The sequence below is a fragment of the Mesoplodon mirus genome (genome assembly GCF_964341445.2).
Source record: "Mesoplodon mirus genome assembly, chromosome: X".
In the NCBI taxonomy this organism is placed as follows: Eukaryota; Metazoa; Chordata; class Mammalia; order Artiodactyla; family Ziphiidae; genus Mesoplodon; species Mesoplodon mirus.
In genome coordinates this window covers 98,873,206-98,898,679 of record NC_138981.1, presented here as the reverse complement: position 1 = coordinate 98,898,679, position 25,474 = coordinate 98,873,206, and the positions used below count along the sequence as shown (strand labels likewise).

General features: G+C 36.4%; 1 protein-coding gene and 2 pseudogenes across 3 annotated transcripts in view; 1 reads left to right on the top strand and 2 right to left on the bottom strand.

Moving 5' to 3' along the window:
- The window catches only part of HTR2C (5-hydroxytryptamine receptor 2C), a gene marked incomplete at both ends in the record, with an annotated part of 130,611 nt that overhangs the window by 60,227 nt on the left and 44,910 nt on the right, over positions 1-25,474 (bottom strand). The window lies entirely within an intron of this gene.
- Positions 14,466-16,598, top strand: LOC309796980 (mitogen-activated protein kinase 6-like; annotated as a pseudogene). The gene has a single exon. The product of its transcript is annotated as a mitogen-activated protein kinase 6-like (transcript).
- On the bottom strand, positions 19,113-19,627 carry LOC309796979 (ferritin light chain-like; annotated as a pseudogene). Its single transcript has one exon. The product of its transcript is annotated as a ferritin light chain-like (transcript).

The following is a 25,474-nucleotide window of genomic DNA, read 5'->3' as shown; positions in this document are numbered from 1 at the left end:
GCCACAGAGCGGCTGGGCCCGTGAGCCATGGCCACTGAGCCTGAGCATCCGGAACCTGTACTCCACAACGGGAAAGGCCACAGCAGTGAGAGGCCCGTGTACCGCAAAAAAAAAAAAAAAAAAAAAAAAAAAAAAAAATCTGCCAATATAATCCCTTATAGTAACATCTGTAAAGAACTTTTATGATCTTTTAATAGATTTTTAAGAATAAGTTGATAAAATACAGGAGCCATTCCTAACTAAAACTTTAATTATATAGAGATAAAGGGAATCCTCTTAAATTTGATAACTTACAAAAACCAACAGCAATTATTGTAAACAGTAATGCATTAAATACATTTCAATTACATTAAATTTAAAAATTGGACAGGACAGTCTTTACAAAGCCTTTGAAGCAGCTACCATAACCATACTCTGTGAAGAAAGGGTGGATGTTGTTGAAATTAACAGAAAGAGGACTTCTCAAATAAGACATAGAACTTATGAAAAGAACCAAATGAGGAGTTTAAAGCTGCAGAAAATATCTGAAAGAAAAAAATCACCAGGTGGGCTCAATAGAAAAATGGATATGGTAGATGAAGAGTCATTAAAACTGAATGCAGATCAATAGAAATTATCCAAACTGAGCAAGAATGAGAAAAAATTAAAAATAAATGAACATAGTAGGGACCTAGGGGACATATGTATGCATCTAACATTTGTGCCATTGGAATCTGAGGAGAGGAGAGATTGATACAGAAAAAAACTATTTGAAGAAATAACTAAAATATTCCATATTTGATGAAAAATGAATTTACAGATTTAAGAAGTTCTGCAGGGGCTTCCCTGGTGGCACAGTGGTTGGGAGTCTGCCTGCTAATGCAGGGGACACGGGTTCGAGCCCTGGGCTGGGAGGATCCCACATGCCACGGAGCGACTGGGCACGTGAGCCACAACTACTGAGCCTGCGTGTCTGGAGCCTGTGCTCCACAACAGGAGAGGCCGCGATAGTGAGAGGCCCGCGCACCACGATGAAGAGTGACCCCCACTTGCCACAACTACAGAAAGCCCTTGAACAGAAATGAAGACCCAACACAGCAAAAATAAATAAAAATAAATTAATAAACTCCTAAAAGAAAAAAAAAAAGAAGTTCTGCAGAACCCAAATGGTTAAACTCAAATAAGATCATGCTTAGACACATAATAATCTGGTGAAAACAAAAGATAAAGAAAAACTTTTTAAGCAGCTGAGAAAAATGACTCTTTCATCAGAGGCCAGAAGGCAGTATAATCACAATTCAGAATTTTATATCCAGTGAAAATATCTTCAGAGAATGAATGTGAAAGAAAGAGATTTTCATAGGAGGGGAAACTAAGAGATTGGTTGCTAGGAGACTTACTGAAAAAATTTTTAAGGATGTTCTTCAGAAAGAAAGAAAACCTGTAAAAAATATACAAACAGAACATGCAGCTCAATATCAATAAAACAAACAACCCAATCAAAAAATGGGCAGAAGACCTAAATAGACATTTCTCCAGGGAGACATACAGATGGCCAAGAAACTCATGAAAAGATGCTCAATGTCACTAATTATTAGAGAAATGCAAATCAAAACTACACACCAGTCAGAATGGCCATCATCAAAATGTCTACACATAATAAATGCTGGAGAGGATGTGGAGAAAAGGGAGCCCTCCCACACTGTTGGTGGGAATGTAAATTGGTACAACCACTATGGAGAACAGTATGGAGGTTCCCCAAAAAACTAAAAATGGAACTACCATATGTTCCAGCAATCCCAATCTGGGGCATATACCTGGAGAAAACCATAAATCAAAAAGATATGTGCACCCCTGAAGGTAGACAGCAGAAGCAATAAGAACTACAATCCTGCAGCCTGTGGAATGAAAACCACATTCACAGAAAGATAGACAAAATGAAAGGGCAGAAGACTATGTACCAGATGAAAGAACAAGATAAAACCCCAGAAAAACAACTGAATGAAATGGAGATAGGCCACCTTCCAAAAAAAGAATTCAGAATAATGATAGTGAAGATGATCCAGGACCTTGGAAAAAAGAATGGAGGCAAAGATCGAGAAATGCAAGAAATGTTTAACAAAGACCTAGAAGAATTAAAGAACAAACACCTAGAAAATTAAAGAACAAACAAACAGAGATGAACAATAAAATAACTGAAATGAAAAATACACTAGAAGGAATAAATAGCAGAATAACTGAGGCAGAAGAATGGTTAAGCGACCTGGAAAACAATGGTGGGATTCACTTCCATGGAACAGAATAAAGAAAAAAGAAAAGAAATGAAGATAGCTTAAGAGGCCTCTGGGAAAACAGTAAACGTACCAACATTCACATCATAGGGGTCCCAGAAGGAGAAGAGAGAGAGAAAGGACCTGAGAAAATACTTGAAGAGTTTACAGTTGAAAACTTCCCTAACATGGGAAAGGAAATAAACACCCAAGTCGAGGAAGCACAGAGAGTCCCAGGCAGGATAAACCCAAAGAGAAATATGCCAAGACACAAGGTAATCAAATTGACAAAAATAAAGACAAAGAAAAATTATTAAAAGCAACAAGGGAAAAACGACAAATAACATATAAGGGAACTCCCATAAGGTTAACGCTGATTTCTCAGCAGAAATGCTGCAAGCCAGGAAGGAGTGGCACGATATATGTAAAGTTATGAAAAGGAAGAAACTACAACCAAGATTACTCTACCCAGCAAGGATCTCATTCAGAGTCAACAGAGAAATCAAAAGCTTTACAGACAAGCAAAAGCTAAGAGAATTCAGCACCACCAAACCAGCTCTCCAACAAATGCTAAAGGAGCTTCTATAAGTGGGAAACACAAGACAAGAAAAGGACTTACAAAAACAAACACAAAACAATTAAGAAAATGGTAATAGGAGTATACATATTAATAATAACCTTAAATGTGAATAGATTAAATGCTCCAATCAAAAGACACAGCTTTGCTGAATGGATACAAAAACAAGGCCCTTATATATGCTGTCTGCAAGAGGCCCACTTCAGACCTACGGACACATACAGACTGAAAGTGAGGGGATGGAAAAAGGTATTCCATGAAAATGGAAATCAAAAGAAAGCTGGAGTAGCAATACTCATATCAGACAAAACAGATTTTAAAATAAGGAATGTTACAAGAGTCAAGGAAGGACACTACATGAAGATCAAGAGATGGATCCAAGAAGAAAATATAGCAATTCTAAATATATATGCACCCAGCATAGGAACACCAAAGTACATAAGGCAAATGCTAACAGCTATAAAAGAAGAAATCAACAGTAACACAATAATAGTGGGCAACTTTAACACCTCACTTACACCAATGGACAGATAATCCAGACAGAAAATTAATAAGGAAACACAAGCTTTATGACACAATAGACCAGATAGATTTAATTGATATTTGTAGGACATTCCATCCAAAAACAGCAGATTACACTTTCTTCTGAAGTGCACACAGAACATTCTCCAGCATAAATCACATCTTGGGTCACAAATCAGGCCTCAGTAAATTTAAGAAAATTGAAGTCATAGCAAGCATCTTTTCTGACCACAATGCTATGAGATTAGAAATAAATTACAGGGAAAAAAAGTAAAAAACACACACATGGAAGCTAAACAATACATTACTAAATATGCAAGAGATCACTGAAAAAATCAAAGATGAAACCAAAAAATACCTAGAGACAAATGACAATGAAAACATGATGATCCAAAACCTATGGGATGCAGCAAAAGCAGTTCTAAGAGGGAAGTTTATGGCAATAAAATCCTACCTCAAGAAACAAGAAAAATCTCAAATAAACAATCTAACCTTACACCAAAAGGAACTAGAGAAAGGAGAACAAACAAAACCCAAAATTAGTAGAAGGAAAGAAATCATAAAGATCAGAATAGAAATAAATGAAATAGAAACAAAGAAAACAATAGCAAAGATCAATAAAACTCAAACTGGTTCTTTGAGAAGATAAACAAAATTGATAAACCTTTCATCAAGAAAAAGAGGGAGAGGACTCAAAGTAGTAAAATTGGAAATGAAAAAGGAGAAGTTACAACGAGCACTGCAGAAATACAAAGCATCTTAAGAGTCTACTACAAGCAACTCTATGCCAAAAAAATGGACAACCTGGAAGAAATGGACAAATTCTTAGAAAGGTATAACCTCCAAGACTGAAACAGGAAGAAATAGAAAATATGAACAGACCAATCACAAGTAATGAAACTGAAACTGTGATTAAAATCTCCCAACAAACAAAAGTCCAGGACCAGATGGCTTCACAGGTGAATTCTATCAAACATTTAGAGAAAAGCTAACACCCATCCTTCTCAAATTCTTCCAAAAAATTGTGGAGGAAGGAACACTCCCAAACTCATTCTATGGGGCCACCATCACCCTGATACCAAAACCAGACAAAGATACTACAAAAAAAGAAAATTACAGACCAATATCACTGATGAACATAGGTGCAAAAATCCTCAACAAAATACTAGCAAACAGAATTCAAAAACACATTAAAAGGATCATACACCATGATCAAGTGGGATTTATCCCAGGGATGCAAGGATTCTTCAATATACGCAAATCAATCAATGTGATACACCATATTAACAAACTGAAGAATAAAAACAATATGATCATCTTAATAGATGCAGAAAAAGCTTTTGACAAAATTCAACACCCATTTATGATAAAAACTCTCCAGAAAGTGGGCATAGAGGGAAGCTTCATCAACATAATAAAGGCCATATATGACAAACCCACAGCAAACATCATTCTCAATGGTGAAAACTTGAAAGCATTTCCTCCAAGATCAGGAACAAGACAAGGATGTCCACTCTGGCCACTATTATTCAACATAGTTCTAGAAGTCCAAGCCATGGCAATCAGAGAAGAAAAAGAAATAAAAGGAATACAGATTGGAAAAGAAGAAGTTAAACTGTCACTATTTACAGATGGTATGATACTATACATAGATAATCCTAAAGAGGCCACCAGAAAACTACTAGAGCTAATCAGTGAATCTGGTAATGTTGCAGGATACCAAATTAATGCACAGAAATCTCTTGCATCACTATACACTAGCAACGAAAGATCAGAAAGAGAAATTAAGGAAACAATCCCATTTACCATTGCAACAAAAAGAATAAAGTACCTAGGAATAAACCTACCTAAGGAGGTAAAAGACCTGTACTCAGAAAACTATAAGACACTGGTGAAAGGAATCAAATATGACACAAAGAGATGGAGAGATATACCATGTTCTTGGATTGGAAGAATCAATATTGTGAAAATGACTGTACTATCCAAAGCCATCTACAGATTCAATGCAATCCCTATCAAATAACCAATGGCATTTTTTACAGAACTAGAACAAAAAAATCTTAAAATTTGTATGGAGACACAAAAGACCCTGAATAGCCAAAGCAATCTTGAGGGAAAAAAAACAGAGCTGGCAGAATCAGACTTCCTGACTTTACAGTATACTACAAGTCTACAGTGATTAAGACAATATGGTACTGGCACAAAAACAGAAATATAGATCAATGGAACAGGATAGAAAGCCCAGAGATAAACCCACACACCTATGGTCAACTAATGTATGACAAAGGAGGCAAGGATATGCAATGGAGAAAAGACAGTCTCTTCAGTAAGTGGTGCTGGGAAGATTGGACAGGTATACGTAAAGAATGAAATTAGAACACTCCCTAACACCATACACAAAAATAAACTCAAAATGGATTAGAGACCTAAATGTAAGACCAGACACTATAAAACTCTTAGAGGAAAACATAGGAAGAACACTCTTTGACGTAAATCACAGCAAGATCTTTTTTGACCCATCTCCTAGAGTAATGGAAATAAAAACAAAAATAAACAAATGGGACCTAATGAAACTTAAAAGCTTTTGCACAGCAAAGGAAACTATAAACAAGACAAAAAGACAATCCTCAGCTGCTGATGAGGGTGTGGAGAAAAGGGAACCCTCTTACACTGTTGGTGGGAATATAAATTGATACAGCCACTATGGAGAACAGTATGGAGGTTCCTTAAAAAACTAAAATAGAATTACCATATGACCCAACAATCCCACTACTGGGCATATACCCAGAGAAAACCATATATCAAAAAGACACCTGCACCCCAATGTTCACTGCAGCACTATTTACAGTAGCTAGGTCATGGAAGTTACCTAAATGTCCATCAACAGAGGAATGCATAAAGAAGATGTGGGATGTATATACAATGGAATATTACTCAGCCATAAAAAGGAACAAAATAGTGCCATTTGCAGAGATGTGGATAGACCTAGAGACTGTCATACAGAATGAACTAAGTCAGAAAGAGAAAAACAAATGTCGTATAATATCGCTTATATGTGGAATCCAGAAAAATGGTACAGCGGAACTTATTTGCACAGCAGAAATAGAGACACAGATGTAGAGAAGAAACTTATGGATACCAAGGGGGGAAGGGGGGATGGGATGAATTGGGAGATTGGGACTGACATATATACACTACTATGAATAAAATAGATTACTAATGAGAACCTACTGTATAGCACAGGGAACTCAGTGCTCTGTGGTGACCTTAATGGGAAGGAAATCTAAAAAAGAGGGGATATATGTATACTTATAACTGATTCACTTTGCTGTACAGTAGAAACTAACACAACATTGTAAAGCAAATATACTCCAATAAAAATTAATAAAAAATGAAGTTTCCTGATTTAAAAGAAAAGAATAAGTGCGGAACAACAGAAATGGTAAACAATCTGGGAAAATATAATAATTATTTTTCTTTTCTTAAATCTTTAAAATATATGTGACTGTCAAAAAGAAAAATTATAAAATCATCTGAAGGTTCTCAATGTATATAAATGTACTCCATATTGCAATTAAAACAAAAAGGGAGAGGGCCAGGGGAACTATATGGTTGTAAGTTTTTTATATTCACTTGAAGTGAATAAAGTACTAATTATAAGGAAATTTTGACAGATTACGTATGTATATTTCAATCTAAGAGGCAATCACTAAAAAACTGTACAGAGAAATATAGTAAAAATTCAACACATCAATAAAAATGGAATACTAAAATGAAATGCAGAACCCACCAAATAATTCAGAAATAGAAAAAAAGGAATGAAAAAGTGAAGGGATAAATAGAAAATAATAAAATAGCAGACATAATTACAAACAAATTAATAACTGCATTAAATGTAAATGGTATAAGGTGTAATTTGTATCAATTTAAAGAGATAGCCATGTTGGATTAAAAAGAAGAAAAATAATACTATATGCTGTCTATAAGAAACCTACAAGTTTAAATACAATGTAGATAGATATATAGTAAGAGAATGGGAAAAGATAAACTATGCAAACACTAATCAAAGAATGCTGGAGGGCTTCCCTGGTGGTGCAGTGGTTGGGAGTCTGCCTGCTGGTGCAGGGGACACGGGTTCGAGCCCTGGTCTGGGAGGGTCCCACGTGCCGTGGAGCAGCTGGGCCCGTGAGCCACAGCTGCTGAGCCTGCACGTCTGGAGCCTGTGCTCCGCAGCGGGAGAGGCCGCGATGGTGAGAGGCCCGCGCGCTGTGGTGAAGAGTGGCCCCCGCTTGCCGCAACTGGAGAGGGCCCTTGAGCAGAGGCGGGGACCCAATACAGCAAGAATAGATGAATTAGTTAATGGACTCCTACCCCAAACATCTAAAAAAAAGAACTGTTGTGAAAATTAAAAAAAAAAAAGAATGCTGGAGTTGCTATATTAATATTAGACAAAATAATTTCAGACCAAAGAATATTACTAGGGATAACAGAAACCATTTTATGGTGATAAAAGTGTCAATTCCTCAAGGGAATATAACCATAGTAAACATTTATGCACCTAATAACAGAGATTCAAATTTCATGAAGCAAAAAAAAAAAAAAAGAAAAGAAAGAAAACAAAAGTACAATCACTATATATATATGTGTGTGTATATATATATGTGTATACATATATGTATATATATATATACACACACACACACACACACATATATATATATATATATGTACAATGGACCATTGCTTCATCTTCAAAATAATGAAATTAAGATACATGCTACAACATGGAGGAACCTTGAAGATATTATTCTTAGTGGAATAAGCCAGACACAGAATGATGACTCCACTTATATAAGGTTTGTAAAATAGTCAAATTCACAGAGACAGAAAGTAGAATGGTAGTTACCAGGGGCTGGGGGAAGGGAGCAAGAGGAGTTATTGTTTAATGGGTACAGAGTTTCAGTTTGGAATGATAAATTCTGGAAATGGATAGTGGTAATGGCTTCACAACAGTGTGAATATACTTAATGTTACTGAACTGTGTGCTTAAAAATGGTTAAAATAATGACTTTTTTGATATGTATCTTTTACTAAAAAAAGGAAATAGCACTTTTCCAGCCACCTTAGAAGCCCTTCCATGTACTCTGACCCAATTGTAAACCCTTCTCCCCCCAAAATTAACCACAGTCCTGACATTTACAGTAACCAGTAACTTAACATTTCTTTATAGCCCTATCAATAAAGTGTGCGTTCCCTAGGGGAAGAAAAGTACAATCACAATTATACTTTGAGATTTCAACATCTTTTCCTCAGTAATTAACATAACAAGTAGACAGAAAATTACCAATGATATGAAAGAACTGAACAGCACTAACAACAAACTACAACAAATTGGCATTTACAAAACACTCTACCTAACAATAGGAGTATACACATTCTTTTCAAGAGCTCATGGAAATTGATTGGGAAACAACACATCCTGAGCCATAAATTAAATCTTAAGGAATTAAAATAATTGGTATCATACAATGTATATTCTCTGACCATAACAGAATTAACCTAAAGATCAGTAACAAAAAGATATCTTGAAAAAGTCAAAGCGTCTGGCAATTAACACAGGTCTACACAATCCATGTTTCAAAAAGGAAGATAAATTAACTTAGAAAATAATTTGAACTAAATGAAAATTAAAACATCAAAATTTGTGTGACAGTGTTAAAGTAGTACTCAGAGGGAAATTACTAACATTAATTGTTTATTTTATTTATTTATTTATTTATTTATTTTTTTTTTGCTGTATGCGGGCCTCTCACTGTTGTGGCCTCTCCCGCTGGGGAGCACAGGCTCTGGAGGCGCAGGCTCAGCGGCCATGGCTCACGGGCCCAGCCGCTCTGCGGCATGTGGGATCTTCCCGGACCAGGGCACGAACCTGTGTCCCCTGCATAGGCAGGCGGATTCTCAACCACTGTGCCACAATTAGGGAAGCCCTAATTGTTTATTTTAGAAAAGAAAAAATATCTCAGATCCATGATCTAAGCTTCCATATTAAATGGACAAAAAAGGGTAAAAATTAAATCCAAAGTATCAGAAGAAAGGAGGTAATAAATACAAAAGCAGAAATCAACGAAATTGAGGAAAGACAATAACAGACAAAATTCAACGAAATGAAATGTTGGTTACTTGAAAAGATTGATAAAATTGATAAACTTCCAGACAGACTGAGGGAGAAAAATAAAACTAGAAGACACAAATTATCAATATCAGTGACGAAAGAAGGAATATCTCTATAGACCCATAGACAGGTATAAGGGAATTATAACTATAAACAGTGGTTTGCCCATAAATTTTGTGGGATTTTGGGGTCCTTAGACATGAAATCACAAATTTCCTGAACCATGAACCGAGGCCAGAATTTCAGTGGAGAGTGTGCTGCTGAGAATAAAATAAAATAAAAAGGATACAAGAGCTCTGAATCCCCAAACCTGAGTCAGCCTTTTCCTTAGCCTAACATTGGCCCACTTGCACTCTTTGAAGACTGCCAAAACCAGGGCACTTTACTGGAAACTTAACCCAGATTTGAATGCATAGTGAATAAAGCCTTTTTAGAACTCCAAAGTCTTTTGAGGTGGCCAGGTTAACGTGGAACCTAACTTAAAGTCTGGAAAACTCAATGGCATCCTAGGCTGTCACTCAGGTTGATGCTATTGACAGAATTGATTATCAGCAGCGTCTCCTATAGATCAGTAATTTTCATATACAGGTCCATAGTGAAATTTTCAGTCTATGGAGAAAATTGAGAAAGTAAGTATGACAGTGTATTTTTAATAAAGCTATATTTATTCCATTTAAATATATTTTATTTAATAAATAAATTAGTCCAATAAATATATGGACTTATTTTTATTCTGAGATTAACCTCCGTAGAGAATCCAGAAGTAGAAGAGTCTAGCCCATAAAATTCAGTAAAGCTGGATTTTGCTTTACTATTTTATTCCTTATCCCATGTTTTTGAAGGGCTCAGCCCTGTTCTTGACGTTTCCTATCACCTTGCCTTTGACAGAGTCTCCTGGATATCATTGGATACTGCATCTTACATCAATTATTTCTTCTAAATGCTTTTGGGGAATGCCACTAACTTTCTCCCTTGGAATCACACCCACTCCCTTGCAACTTGATTCTTCCCCGATACTAGACTGTGTTTGCACCCACTTGAACTTCATTTAGAATTACTGGATCTTCTCTGGGCCACTGCACCCAAATCTCCTGCTTTTGAAGTTGAGACATTTAAAAAAGTATTACCTTGACACTCAGACCTGAAATTCTGGGCTGCTTTTTAGGCTATAACCTTTGCTTCTCTCTGCAGTAGGAATTAAATTCTCTCTCCCTCTATCTACTCTGTCTCTGAGCACCCTAAGTAAATATGTCCAACTACTAAACTCACCTACCTTGGTGTAGTGCTGAGAGGAGGAGGTGCAATTCTGGAGGCATTACCTGTTTGGCTAGTGGAGTTACTGGGAACTCTGCAGGTCCTTCATCTGGCTACTATTGTTCAATAATTTCCTACTGGCCCTGAGCTTACAGATCCACTCATACACTCACTGTCTCTTATGAGCCAAGGTCATAGAAAACAGTACTCTATCCTCTAATGAAGATTTGTCAGAATGCCTTTCTAGTGATGTAGCTCAGCATCTGTACTTCCTTGACACGTAGATTTTATGGTTCTTCAGTGAGGCAGAGTGGTGTTTCCGGTATATGTCCTGATGATGTGGGCGGTCTGGTATGTCTCGATGATGTGGGCGAGGAGATGGGACATCCTACATATGCAACCAGCCAGCCCCCTCTTAGTATAAAATAGGGATTTCCTGGCAGCACTATGCAGGATGTTCAACCTCCCCACCCATGTGACTGTTAACTGCTGCATCATGAAGTTTCTTCCAGTTTCTGTCAAAGGGCTTGTCGCTTGATGTGTCTTTGTGTGAACCATTTCAGGGAGACCTCTTCCAAGTTGGTCTTCTGTTCCCGATGAACCGGCTGTGATTACTAATGGCCTACATGATCTAGAAGCCTGGTAACTAATAACCCACCTCTTACTCAAACTTAAACCCCGTATCTCTAACGATATACTTTTCCATCAACTTAAATAAAAAGAGAAAATTCTCTTGACATGAATACCAAGATATATCATGGATTACAAACACTCTCCAATTCCACTTCCAATCTTGTCGACCTTTACTAAATAAATACATAAACCTCTAAATTATATAAGCCACTCTAAATAATATAAACACAGACTTCTTATATTACAGTAGAGGCAATTCTATTGCTAGAAGAACCTAGTTGGACTGCATACATTTATCCCAGTTATCCCAGGTTATCCCAGTTGAAATTAACCATCTTATATGTATCACAAGTTATTTGCCAAAAACATAGGTCTAGAAGCATCATCCTGAGACTCGCTGCTCTGTGGCTATGCAGTCTGACTACCACATCCTGAAATAAATAAGAAACTTAGCTAGAGACAGATTCCGTCGGCCTCGTTCTTTCAGCTGAATAAATTTTGCATTATGTACTTTCCTATCTCAAGCCTCTCAGCTCTGAGAACTTTTCTACCTGTAAAAATTCGTGAACCTGAAGTTCCACTAGGACCAGACACCTGAAAGGCTCAATATGACGTATAATACCTTTTTGAATAACACCCTGGGTTTGCTTTCCTGAAATAGTCCCACAACCCATCCACCCTGGAGCTTTCCTTGTGATTTGCAATTGAGCTAGTTCCTTTCAAGTTGGCTTCAAGTCTTTCCCTATGGGAATATGGCAATGATTTCCATGTCTCTGTTTATATTTTCTCCACAGAATGGAAGACTCAGCAATTTTATGGATCTTGGGTGAGAAAGGTAGGAGGACAAAGAAGAAATGATGAGTGTTTTCCTGGTGCTTTCTACCTAACCAAGTATACATTAATGAAAAATTCTGCTATGTGTACTATGTGTCTCTACCCTAGCACAGTAGTGCGGGAAAAAGAAAAGATAGAGGTAAGAGAATAAGATATTATTGTGGCTTTAAATTTATGCCTCTAGATTTTTTGGTTTTGGTTTTGGCTTCATTTTAATACATTAAGCACACCCATAATCTGGTACTTTATATTCAAAAGAAAAAAAAGCATATTTGACTGTGTCGTTTATGTAGGGTGATTGCTAACTCAACAGGAGAAAATATATTTAAAAAAAGTATCTGGTATTCATAATTTATCAAGTCTTGATGATACTAGCAGGATTAAATTTTGGTAATTCTCCTAGGTACTTGAATGATAAATATGATGACCACGCCATCATTCTAATGTTCACTAAAGACCAAAGTAAACCTAAAATGCTCTTTTGAATAATGCTTTTTTATAATAATCCTTTAAATCTCTAATAACATATTCATAAATACTAAAATGCACATTTTATTAAAGATTAGTATTCTAGTAATGAATAACTTATCCCTGACTGAACAATTTATCATTTGAAATCTTTAGATCAATATTTCTAACTTTTTTGGTGGCTACTGGTTAATTTACTATTTGGGGGGATACATTTTCTACAATATATTTAAACTAAAGATATAGGACAAAACCTGTAAAATCAATTTACTTTTATCTTAAATTTATATACTAATATTTACTAAAAATCTAGTCAAGTCTAAATTAATAGCTACTGATACTAGTGTCAACAACATGCTGCCAGGTATCAGGCAGATTTCTTAAAACACTGAGTAGCAATCATGATTTTAGAACACTCAAAGTAGCTACGTCAAAGGCACCATCTACAGCCTTAATTAGAGCACCCTAGTAACTGCTGTTTGTGAATTTGTAACCCATACCCATATCTGCTTTCTCTAGTTAGTGATCCTTTTGATTACCTGCAGTAAATACCCAAGGCTTAAAAATATTCAATACATCTCCAAGTGAACTCCAGGTATTAACCTTGAATGCCCCCATGACCTCCCTTCTTTTACATCATAGGTTGAAACCAGTACTTATTCACTGCCTTTCATATGCCCAATTTTCAAACATCCCCACATCCTAAGTTTTAGTAAAGCTTTTTGGTTTTTATTTATTCTCTGTTCAAACAGTTTACTCTGCAGAATAACGAGAATAGATTAAAAGTTACTGTGAAATTTTAATTAACAGAAAACGGAAACTCCTTCTAAAGCTTCTTAAAGGGGAAAAGAAAGCAATTTTGACATACAATTTCATAGCTAAAAACAAACTATATTTTACATATATATGACTTATAAAGTTGTGGTTTACAATTAGAATATTGCCATTTAAAAAATTTCCCTAAAACTTTCACAAATTTGCTTAAAAATAACACAAAACCGCGCCTCGGAGACGCCGCTGCCGCCAGCATAGCCGGAGACCTGAGCCGACACTGGGGGCTGTCTGTGGGCCCCGCACTCCCTCGATGAGTCGGAGAAGTCCCGTTGTATCAGAGTAAGATGGACGGTAGGTTTGATTGTGATTGCGGTGAGCTGGAGCCACCTGGTCACTAACAAAAGACATCTTGTTAACCAACCGCCCCCAGGGCTTCCTGTTGAAATATACAGCAACAAAGGAAGAAAAGAAGCAAAACGGAAATAGTGCTTGCCAGCACCTTAGAATGATGTTGCTCAGGACCAGTCCAACACTGAATGTATCTGCACTGCGTGGAGAATGTTCATAGAAGCCTGTTGTGTGCATATTTCTTCACATTTTTGTTAAATGTTAAATCCTTCAGCACAGTAAATCTGAGTGCATAGTATGTCATTTCATTCCGTTTGAGTTTCTTGAATGTTTTCTTTAAATGTCTGCAGAGTTGCTGCCCCTTTCTTCACCTATGAGTACTGCAATCTTTTTAATTCTCAGTAGGAGTAGAGCTTTTTGAGCTTTAAATCTAAGGGGAACTCAACAGGCCTGGTTGGCATATGCAATGAAACCACCTTGCTGTGGAAGCAAAATTATTATTTTTTTCTACCTTTTTGAAAGATCTTTCCTTTTGAGGCCAATTTTCTTCCTTATTTACACAAGTTCAACAATTTGAAAGGAAGAGGCAATAGTAAGGGTTTCAAAATGGCAGAGAAATTTAAAAGTCTCCTGAAATCTGGGCTCTAGGTATGTGGACTTAAAACCATGGGGTTGTGGAGGCAATGGCTTGCTTTTTTTCTGCTGTAGACAATGACTGTGACAAAAGAGTAGCCATCAAGAAAATTGTCCTTACTGATCCCCAGAGTGTCAAACATGCTCTACGTGAAATCAAAATTCTTAGACTTGACCATGATAACATTGTGAAGGTGTTTGAAATTCTTGGTTCTAGTGGAAGCCCGTTAACAGATGATGTGGGCTCTCTTACCAAACTGAACAGTATTTACATTGTTCAGGAGTACATGGAGGCAGACTTGGCTAATGTGCTGGAGCAGGGCCCATTACTGGAAGAGCATGCCAGGCTTTTCATGTATCAGCTGCTATGTGGGCTCAAATATATTCACTCAGCAAACGTACTACACAGAGATCTCAAACCAGCTAATCTTTTCATTAATACTGAAGACTTGGTGCTGAAGATAGATGACTTTGGTCTTGCACGGATCATGCATCCCCATTATTCCCATAAAGGTCATCTTTCTGAAGGACTGGTTCCTAAATGGTACAGATCCCCACCTCTTTTACTTTCTCCTAATACTTAAACTAAAACCATTGACATGTGGGCTGCAGGCTGCATCTTTGCTGAAATGCTGCCTGGTAAAACCCTCTTTGCAGGTGCACATGAACTTGAACAGATGCAGCTGATTTTAGAGTCTATTCCTGTTCTACATGAGGAAGATTGACAGGAGCTTCTCAGCATAATTCCAGTTTACATTAGAAATGACATGACTGAGCCACACAAACCCTTAACTCAGCTGCTCCCCGGAATCAGTCGAGAAGCACTGGATTTCCTGGAACAAATTTTGACATTTAGCCCCATGGATCGATTGACAGCAGAAGAAGTGCTTTCTCATCCTTACATGAGCATTTATTCTTTTCCAATGGATGAGCCAATTTCAAGTCATCCTTTTCATATTAAAGATGAAGTTGATGATATTTTGCTTATGGATGAAACTCATAGTCACATTTATAACTGGGAAAGGTACCATGATTGTCAATTTTCAGAGCATGATTAGCCTATACATAACAACTTTGATATTGATGAAATTCAGCTTGACCCAAGAGCTCTGTCCGATGTCACTGATGAAGAAGAAGTACAAGTTGATCTCGAAAATATTTGGATGGAGATAGTGAAAAGTATTTGGAGGATCCTGCTTTTGACACCAATTACTCTACTGAGCCTTGTTGGCAATACCCAGATCATCATGAAAACAAATATTGTGATCTGGAGTGTAGCCATACTGGTAACTACAAAATGAGGTCATCATCATACTTAGATAACTTAGTTTGGAGAGAGAGTGAAGTTAATCATTACTATGAACCCATGCTTATTGGAAAGAACAAAGCAAAGAAAAATCTGATAAGAAAGGCAAGTCAAAATGTGAAAGGAATGGATTGGTTAAAGTCCAATAGCATCACAGCAACTCGCTGAAAAAGAAAGGGAAAAGAATCAGGGATTTGATTTTGATTCCTTTATTGCAGGAACTATTCAACTTAGTTCACAACATGAGCCTACTGCTGTTGATGACAAATTAAATGACTTGAATAGCTCAGTGTCCCAACTAGAATTGAAAAGTTTGATATCAAAGTCAGTAAGCCGAGAAAAACAGGAATAAGGAATGGCCAATTTGGCTCAGTTAGAAGGCTTGTACCAGTCTTCTTGGGATAGCCAGTTTGTGGGTGATGGGGAGGACTATTTTCTCATAAGTCAGTTTTGTTGTGAGGTAAGGAAGGATGAGCAAATTGAAAGGGAAAACACTCACCCCAGTTACCTGGACAAGTTCTTTAGCAAGGAAGAAGATATTGAAATGCTAGAAACTGAGCCAGTAGAGGATGGGAAGCTTGGGGAGAGAGGAAGTGAGGAAGGATTTCTGAACAACAGTGGGGAGTTCCTCTTTAACAAGCAGCTTGAATCCATAGGCATCCCACAGTTTCACAGTTCAGCCAGGTCACCACTTAAGTCAATGCAGGCCACATTAACACCTCCTGCTATGAAATCTTCCCCTCAGATTTCTCATAAAACATACAGCAGCATTCTGAAACATCTGAACTAAAACACTCAGCAGACATTTCTTTTTGTATTCTTCATGAAATGTGTTTTGTCTTTGTTATTACTAGTGTTTAAGTCATTTTTTTACTTGAATCAGATGGTGTCATTTAGAAAGGATTTTTTTTCTTGGTTTTTAAAATCCAGACTTTTTTTCTACATGTGAGATGGTTTTCATTTTAACTGGCATGTCATTTGCACACAAAAATAAAGAATAGAGCAAAATAATGCAATGTGGGAGGAGACAAAGGAAATGCACTAAGACAAGTAAAAAACATTCTCTCATAGAACAATGATCTGTTTTACAGGAAACAAAAATCTTGCCTTGAAATTTACACAGTGAGACTGTACATAATTGCATGAAAATATCTATTTTTTTCTTAAAATATTTTTCATTCTTGAGTATTTTCAAGTTTTTCATACTGAACACATTTCTTAAAAACACATGATACCAGCAGCAACTGAAAATGAATGACGAATTTGGTACACATGTGTTATCTACCTCAAGGTAACAGAAGTATGTGGCAAAACATATACTACCCATAGTGCTTCACAATATGCACTTCTATTTAGCCAGCGTTTATTGCAGTATTCTTAATAAGATTCACTCACCGTTTATAAATGTTCTGGTATGCATTCTTTATAGTGAAGTGTTACTACATCACATCTTATTTATTTTAGCAAATCAATATATTTTCTGTATTTAATTCTAAAAAGTTAACTTAGTTTTTGAAATTTATTTGCAAATACACTTTTTCTATTTGACACTATGGTTTGTTGTCTACTTAGCTGAATATATGTAAGCTTATCCTAAGGCTGTCCATGTACTTAATTTACTTAAGTATTCATTTTAAGTAAAGCGCTCACTGTGTATAAGAATTTGTACTTTGGAGGTACTTGATCTATCTACAAAGAAAAATTAGGAATTATTTTATTACAAAATGCTCCTAGAAGTCTTAATTGTGTTTATTTAAAAAGAAAACTGTAATGTTAGATGTGTGTGCATGGAAGTAATTAAGGTACATAATTATTGTAGTTTAAAAGTTGTACATGATAAGACATATTTTGTTTCTACTGTATGCTTTTACTGAATGACCTATTCCCCATCCCAAGGCAAGCATGAATAAAATTAGGTTAAATGTAAAAATAATCAAAACAAAAAACCCCACGAAACCAGTGACAATGTTTCAGGAGCCAAGTATTGAAGTAACTACTACATTGTATAATAGGCATGTTCTTTTCAGAGTAATACGTTACTCAAATTATTAGTAGGAATTGTTAATATGGTAGAAATATATTGAAATGAATTTTAGGAGAACTGGTATATTTTATTAATTTATGGAGTTATTCTCTTCCTTGTTCCAAAATAAGTTTAAGGTGTTTTACTGATGTGGCATTGATTTATGTATTTAATAAATATTAAGTTCTTAATATATAGTAGGTAGATGGAGATAATGATACAGAAGGCAAACATACTTGTTCTCATGATTTTATAGTATAGTGAGAGATATTATAAGATGAAAAACTAATTATATAAATTAACTGGACAAAAGAAAAGCACACATGGAGTAGAAGGGCATTTTATTTTTTTTTCACATGCAGCAATTAAGAGAGAAGAAAGCCAATGGAAAAACAAAACAAAACCAAAAAACAAACAAGGAAAAACTTGGGATTTTCAAACGGTATCTTAAACCAGAGAATGGCAAACATTTTCTGTAAAGGGCTAAGTAATATATATTTGTCTTCGCAGCTACTCAACTCTACTTTTGTGGGTTGAAAGCAGCCATAGGCAATCCTTGAAAGAATGGGTGTGACTGTATCCCGAGAAAACTTTATTTATCAATATCAGTAGTCTGCAGGATTTGGCACATGGATGTAGTTAGCCAACACCTGACCTCAAGGGCTATGAAGGGGGAACTGAGGTGTGGTTGAGGATTGATGGACATGATTATTATTCTTTTTTTTAGTAATACAACTTTATTCTTAAAATATAATTTTTTTTTGTTTCAGAGCTAAATACTTTTTTGAATTTTATTTTATTTTTTTATACAGCAGGTTCTTATTAGTTATGTATTTTATACGTTAGTGTATATATGTCAATCCCAATCTCCCAATTCATCCCACCAACACCCCCCACCCCGTCCAGCTTTCCCCCCTTGGTGTCCATACATTTGTTCTCTACATCTGTGTCTCTATTTCTGCCTTGCAAACCGGTTCATCGGTACCATTATTCTAGATTCCACATATCTGTTTTTATCACAAAATGGGTTGGATTTTTTGTCAAATGCTTTTTTGAGTCTATTAAGGTAATCAGGTAGTGTTTTCCCCTTTATTCCATTAATAAGGGGCATTATACTGATTGATTTTCACAGGTTGAACCAACTTTGCTTTTTTTTTTTTTTTTTTGCTGCAGAAAGCTTTATTGTTTCCATTTGGTCCAAGGCTTGGGAGAGGGCCCCAGGGTGTTTAAAAAGCTGCCTAGTGGCTGCAAAGACGGGCTTCAGGCAGAAGCCCTGACACCAGGGGGGCTCCTCAAAGGCCTCTGAGCTCTGGAGGCTCCTAGTTGTGCTTGAGGGTGAGCCTTTCAAAGATACTGGCCGAGCCCAGCCTGGGACCAGCCTGCCTGCGGAGGTTAGTCAGGTGGTCGCCATCTGCTTGATGAGTTTCAGCTGCTCCTGCAGGAAGCGGCTCTCTAGGAAGTCACAGGGGTGTGTGTCTGCGTGGGCAGAATCCAGGGCCTGCGGGCCTGCAAGGGCCTGTCTCAGGTTTTTCTCCATGAGAATGGCGGCTTCCATAGCGTCCTGGGTTTTACCCCACTCATCTTGGGACGGCTTCTGCGCTCCTGGAGGAGGGCGAGGCTGCTGCACTGGTTTTGCATCTTTAAGAGACGTTGGGCGCCCTCGTGCTTCTCCTTGGCCAATTCGCAGAAAAAGTGGCCCACGCTCTCCAGAGCCACATCCTCGCGGTGGAAATAGAAGCCCAGAGAGAGGTAGGTGTAGGAGGACCCAGATGCATGGGCGGTTGATGGCAGCCTCTACCTCAGTGGAATAATTCTGAGGAATCTGGGAGCTCATGGTTGATCGGTAATACGGAGTTAAGCTCAAAAAATGGCGTTGGCTGGGGCTTCCCTGGTGGCGCAGTGGTTGGGAGTCCACCTGCCGATGCAGGGCACGCGGGTTTGTGCCCCGGTCCGGGAAGATCCCACATGCCGCGGAGCGGCTGGGCCCGTGAGCCATGGCCGCTGAGCCTGCGCGTCCAGAGCCTGTGCTCCGCAGCGGGAGAGGCCACAGCAGTGAGAGGCCTGCGTACCGCAAAAAAAAAAAAAAAAAAAAAAAAAAAAAAAAATGTTGTTGGCTGGTGCCGAAAGCTGAGGATGGCTGAGTGGCTGATTCCTAAAGTTGCGAGTGGAAAAAAGTTGGAGGGTGGTTGGAGGCAGGAGCAAGGGGCGTCCCTGGGTCTGTTTTGCCCAAACACTGTTGAAGCAAAAGACAGATCCGCAGGACCGCCTGAGCGCCCTGCCCCAACTTTGCATTTCTGGGATAATACCCATTTTATTGATGTCCAACCTTTTTCATATACTTGCTACTATTTTGTTGAGGATGTTTGCATCTGTGTTCATACAGGATATTGATTTATATTTTTTTCCCTTATGCTGTTTTTGTCTGGTTTTGGTATCAGGATATTATCAGTCTCATAAAAAGAGTAGGGAAGAATTCCTCTTTTTTAAAAAATTTTTGAAAAAGTTTTTGAAGAGTTGGTGTGAATTCTTACAAGAGACCACCAGACATGTCAAATAATGACAATTGTCTGGAAATGAGGCTCTGAAGGAGTGTGCTAACTCTGTTCCCTCTGGTAGGTATTGCGCTGCTAGTTTGCACTGAGATTGCAGGCTCTTGGTTTTCAAGGCTACCCCGGAGCCTGAGACGGGTAATGAAATAGGGCAAGTTAAAATGCTACAGAGAGTGCTGTTCTTACCAAAATTCAGTCATTTTTTTTGAATAAACACTCCCTGGATTGCTTTGAGCTTTTAAGTAACTTCCAGAGTCCTGAATTAGTTGATTCTGACAATTTTTGTAAAATTTCTTGTTGCTTTTAAGGAAGAGAGAATTTTGGAAGGACTAAAGGCTGATATCCACATATAATTTTTGTGTTATAAACACATCTTAAAATTTTAAAATCTCACACAGTTTAGAAATTGTAGAAAATTTTGCGCACTGAGATCATATTACTAATATACAGAATGGAAATGGTGATTTTGAACAGAAGTATGAATGAGAATATGGAAACATCATGTTCATATTCATTTCCCAGTATCTAGGGGATGCATTATACACTGTTCTTCTAAATAAACCTATAGGTATATTTTATAATATAGTATTTTAACACAATTGTTAAATATTTGAGACAAGTATTTTATGTCAGTCATTGCTTTATCTTGTAATTTTGCTTATGTTTGTTTCTTGCTGCAATTATTTTATCCCAGTCTACTTTACATTTTAAAAAAAATTTTATTGGCGTATAGTTGATTTACAATGTTGTGTTAGTTTCAAATGTACAGCAAAGTGATTCAGTTATACATATGCATATATTCATTCTTTTACATATTCTTTTCTCATATAGGTTATCACAGAATATTGAGTAGAGTTCCCTGTGCTATACAGTAGCTCCTTGTTGCTTATCTATCTTATATATAGTGGTGTGTGTATGTTAGTCCCAAGCTCCTGATTTATCCCCCCCCCACGATGTTTCCCTTTTGGTAACCATAAGTTTGTTTTTGATATATGTAAATCTGTTTCTCTTTTGTAAATAAGTTCATTTGTATCATTTTTAAAATTAGATTCCACATGTGAGTGATATGTATTTGTCATTCTCTGACTTACTTCACTTAATATGATAATCTCTAGGTCTATCTCTGTTGCTGCAAATGGCATTATTCTGTTCTTTTTTTTATGGCTGAGGAATATTCAATTGTATATATATATATACCACATCTTTATCTGTTCCTCTGGCAAAGGACATTTAGTTTGCTACCATGTCTTGGCTATTGTAAATAGTGTTGCAGTGAACATTAGGGTGCATGTATCTTTTCGATTTATGGTTTCTCCGGATATCTGCCCAGGATTGGGATTGCTGCATCATATGGTAGTTCTATTTTTAGTTTTTAAAGGAACCTCCATACTGTTCTCCCTAGTGGTTGTACCAATTTACATTTCCAGCAACAGTGCAAGAGGGTTCCCTTTTCTCCACACCCTCTCCAGCATTTATTGTTTGTAGTCTTTTTGATGATAGCCATTCTGACCAGTGTGAGGTGATACCTGATTGTAGTTTTGATTTGCATTTCTCTGATAATTAGTTCTGTTCTACTTTACATTTAAAAAAAATGTTTCCGTAGTCAGAAATGTTGTTTTTATGTAGCCAAATCTCTCAGTCTTCTCATCTGTGTAATCACCTATGGTTTCTTCATCTTAGATGTTAGGTAAATATCCAATAGTTGGCTAAATATCCTTTTCAATTTCTTCTTGTGTTTACTTGGACAGGTTTTAAATAGTCAACTTTTTAAACTTCCTAGAATTTATTTTCATGTGTGAAATGAGGCGAGGGTCTAAATTTATCTAACATGTTTTCTTTTATCATTGATTTTGATGTCTCATCTATCATAAATAGTATGACCTATTGCTGTACTTTTAACTTTTTAAAAAATGTTTTTATATGTTTAATCCTACATCCACACATTATTATTATACTGACTGTTGACTTAGAATATATTAAGAAATGACTTTTCTATTTCCATCTTTGAAAAATGTTTATCAGAAATATGCATTGAAGTTTATTAAATGATTTTCAGGCTCTACCAGGATTAATTATAGTTTATTGTGTTTAACCTATCACAATGCCATATTTATATATTTCATAATATGTTTTAAAATCTTTAAATTCATTAGATAAAAAGAAACTAGCATTAGTTAGGTATATGTTTTTTTCCAGGAAACTTTACAGATTATATCATTTATGCATCACAATAACCTCATAAATTAGTTATAGATCAAAGCCAAAAACCCCTGAGGTTTGGTGATATTAACACTGAAAGTGATGCAGTTGATAATTTGGATTTGAATATGCATATTAAAAACCATGACTTCACCCTGTTAATTCAATTTGTATTGTGTTTCATTGAAAATTTTTCTGTGTTAATAACTAGGAATTCACTGTATAATGGAGAGACAAACATGCAAACAAAAATTTCACTACAATGCGTTAAGTGCCATGACAGAGGTAGTGCACATGATATTCTGGAAATACTGAGTATGATAAACTTAACTCTCCCCAGGTTTATAAGATAAGTCTTCTCAGAGAAAGCTGGAAAGGGAAGAAAGTGAAGTTTAGAGGAAGCAAGAGAGTTGGACAAAAAGTCAAGGAGATCTGCAATGATGTCATAGAACACAATATTTGTGGATGAAGGCATTAAAGAGCTGGAAGGAAGAACTTTATATTGAGATGTAGGAAGTTGATTACAGTAGACCCGCTCTTAATTTTTATCAAATTATAAGAGTAGCTGTAAAAATCATGTGACTCTGTGAATTTACAGTAATGTGCTTTAAAAAATATTTATTCCCACATTTGGCATATATACGCCAACTGTATAGTATTCTGTACTTACTCTACTGCTAGTTTTTTATTTAATTAATTAATTTATTTATTTATTTTATTAGTTTCTGCTTTATAACAAAGTGAATCAGTCATACATATACATCTGATTCACTTTGTTATAAAGCAGAAAGTTTTTTAGATTAATGCAGATTTTCTAGTCTTCCAGCTTCCCTTGTCGTATCAGGAAGTTGGAAAGCAAGACCGAGAGTGAGTCAAGATCTCCTTTTACCACTTTTCCATCCTAACTGAGGAGATAGAACTTAGGTTGAACATGTGAAAGGAGCAAGGTCAGGAATGACTGAGACGTGCCCTGAGGACCTCCATGTTCACTGCTTGTGCTGAACTTTTGCTGAACAGTCTAAATAAAACTGCTGAATAGTTGCTGAGTTGCCAAAAGGAAAGAAAAATGCTGAGAACCGTACTTTTTCTGAACTAGAGAAAACATACCTTTCCGTAGTAATAGATGAGATATGCTCAATAACCCAATTGTATTTATAGAACAAATTTATCCTCCAATCCAAATTCTTGGGAAACAACTTGTGTAAGACTGCATGAGCTTCCAGCTTTTTCCCGTAAAAACCCCTATCCATTTCCTCTGATGGGACACTATTCTGTGTTCCTCTGGAATCTGTGATCCCAGAATAGCAATTCTAAGGCCCCAGATAAACTGCCTTTTGGCCTCTTTATAGTTTGTGGTCATTTGGGTTGACAAACTTTAGTATTGTTTCTCATTCTAGTCACATCATTGTAGTTTTTATAAACATTTAAAAGTTCTACCATGCATCCAATACTCTTTATTAATTTCTGGTGGGGTTTTACATTTCTTTTTGTTTGATTTTATAGGACTTGTGTGAAATGCTAAGACCAGTTTCCAGCATTTTTACCTCTTCTGATACTTTAAGGTACTTTAAGGTAAAAGCTATTCTTTTAGTTTTAGCTTAGTGTTGCGGAAAAGTATCAAGGAGAAAGGTGAGCCTGATTGCCTGATGTAGAATATCTTTTTCAAGTCATCATCTGAATATCTCTTTAGCCCTCCTAAACACTACATATTGATTTTGAAAGGAGACAGAATGGAAATTCATGGTCAAATAGCCCCAAATAGGGCAGTGCTATTAAGTAGAAGCAGATAAAAATGAAAGGCTTACAGAAAAAGCACTCTACTAGTTAACACAGTCATTCCTCGGTATTGGGGGTGGGGTTCAGATTGGTTCCAGGACTCTGGGCAGAAGCTCAAGTCCCTTACATAAAATGGTGTAGTGTTTGCATATAATCCTCCCGAATGCATAAATCATATCTAGTTTACTTATAATACCTAATACAATGTAATTGCTATGTAAATAGTTATAAATACAATGTAATTGCTATGTAACTAGTTGCAGCTGTGTGGCAAATTCAAGTTTTGCTTTTTGGAATTTTCTGGAATTTTTTTTTTTTTTTTTTTTTAATTTTTGACCTGTGGTTGGTTGAATCTGCAGATGAAGAACCCGCAGATACAAAGGGCTGACTGTTCTCTGGAAAACCTGGCAAGGATAAGTAAAACTTTATTTTAGTCAGGGAAAGGACTGTTTACAAAACAGAATACTATTTATTATATAATTTTCTTTGTGGAACTTGATGAACACAAGATTTCTTTTAGCTGGTAATTTGAACAATGCATGGCTTCATTTTGGATGAGGAGAATTTATATTTTGTTATTATATTGTCATGGTATTAATACCTGCATAACATTTTAGATGTTGATTACCTAATATTACTGTATATTCTTAGTACTCAAGTCACACTTTAACTTCCTGCTAATTAATCATATAAAATGGTCTGTTGTCCTACAAATTTGTAGCACTGGCTAGGTACACACTAGGTATAGTTTTAGGTTCCACGACTTCACAGGAAAGTCACTAAGCATATTACATGCATTATAAAAATAAATCTATAGGATGTCATTAAATAGTTAATTTTGCTTAACTTTCTAAGAAATACAACATTAGTTGTGGTTTACAAGTGTTCTTGCCCAGATATTTCCTCATCCCATCAAGTATAAAACCTAAGTAAAGAGGTCATACCTATGTCATGAAGAATTATTTCTCTGAGATCTAATATTTTGCTTTTTACTCCAATCCCATCTCTAGCCATTCTTCCACTTTCATTTTCCCATACCTTTGTACATTTTGAATGTACATCTGGAAAACCTGGCAAGGATAAGTAAAACTTTATTTTAGTTAGAGAAAGGACTGGAATGCCTAGAATGACATCTGTAAAATACCCCTTCTTCAGAT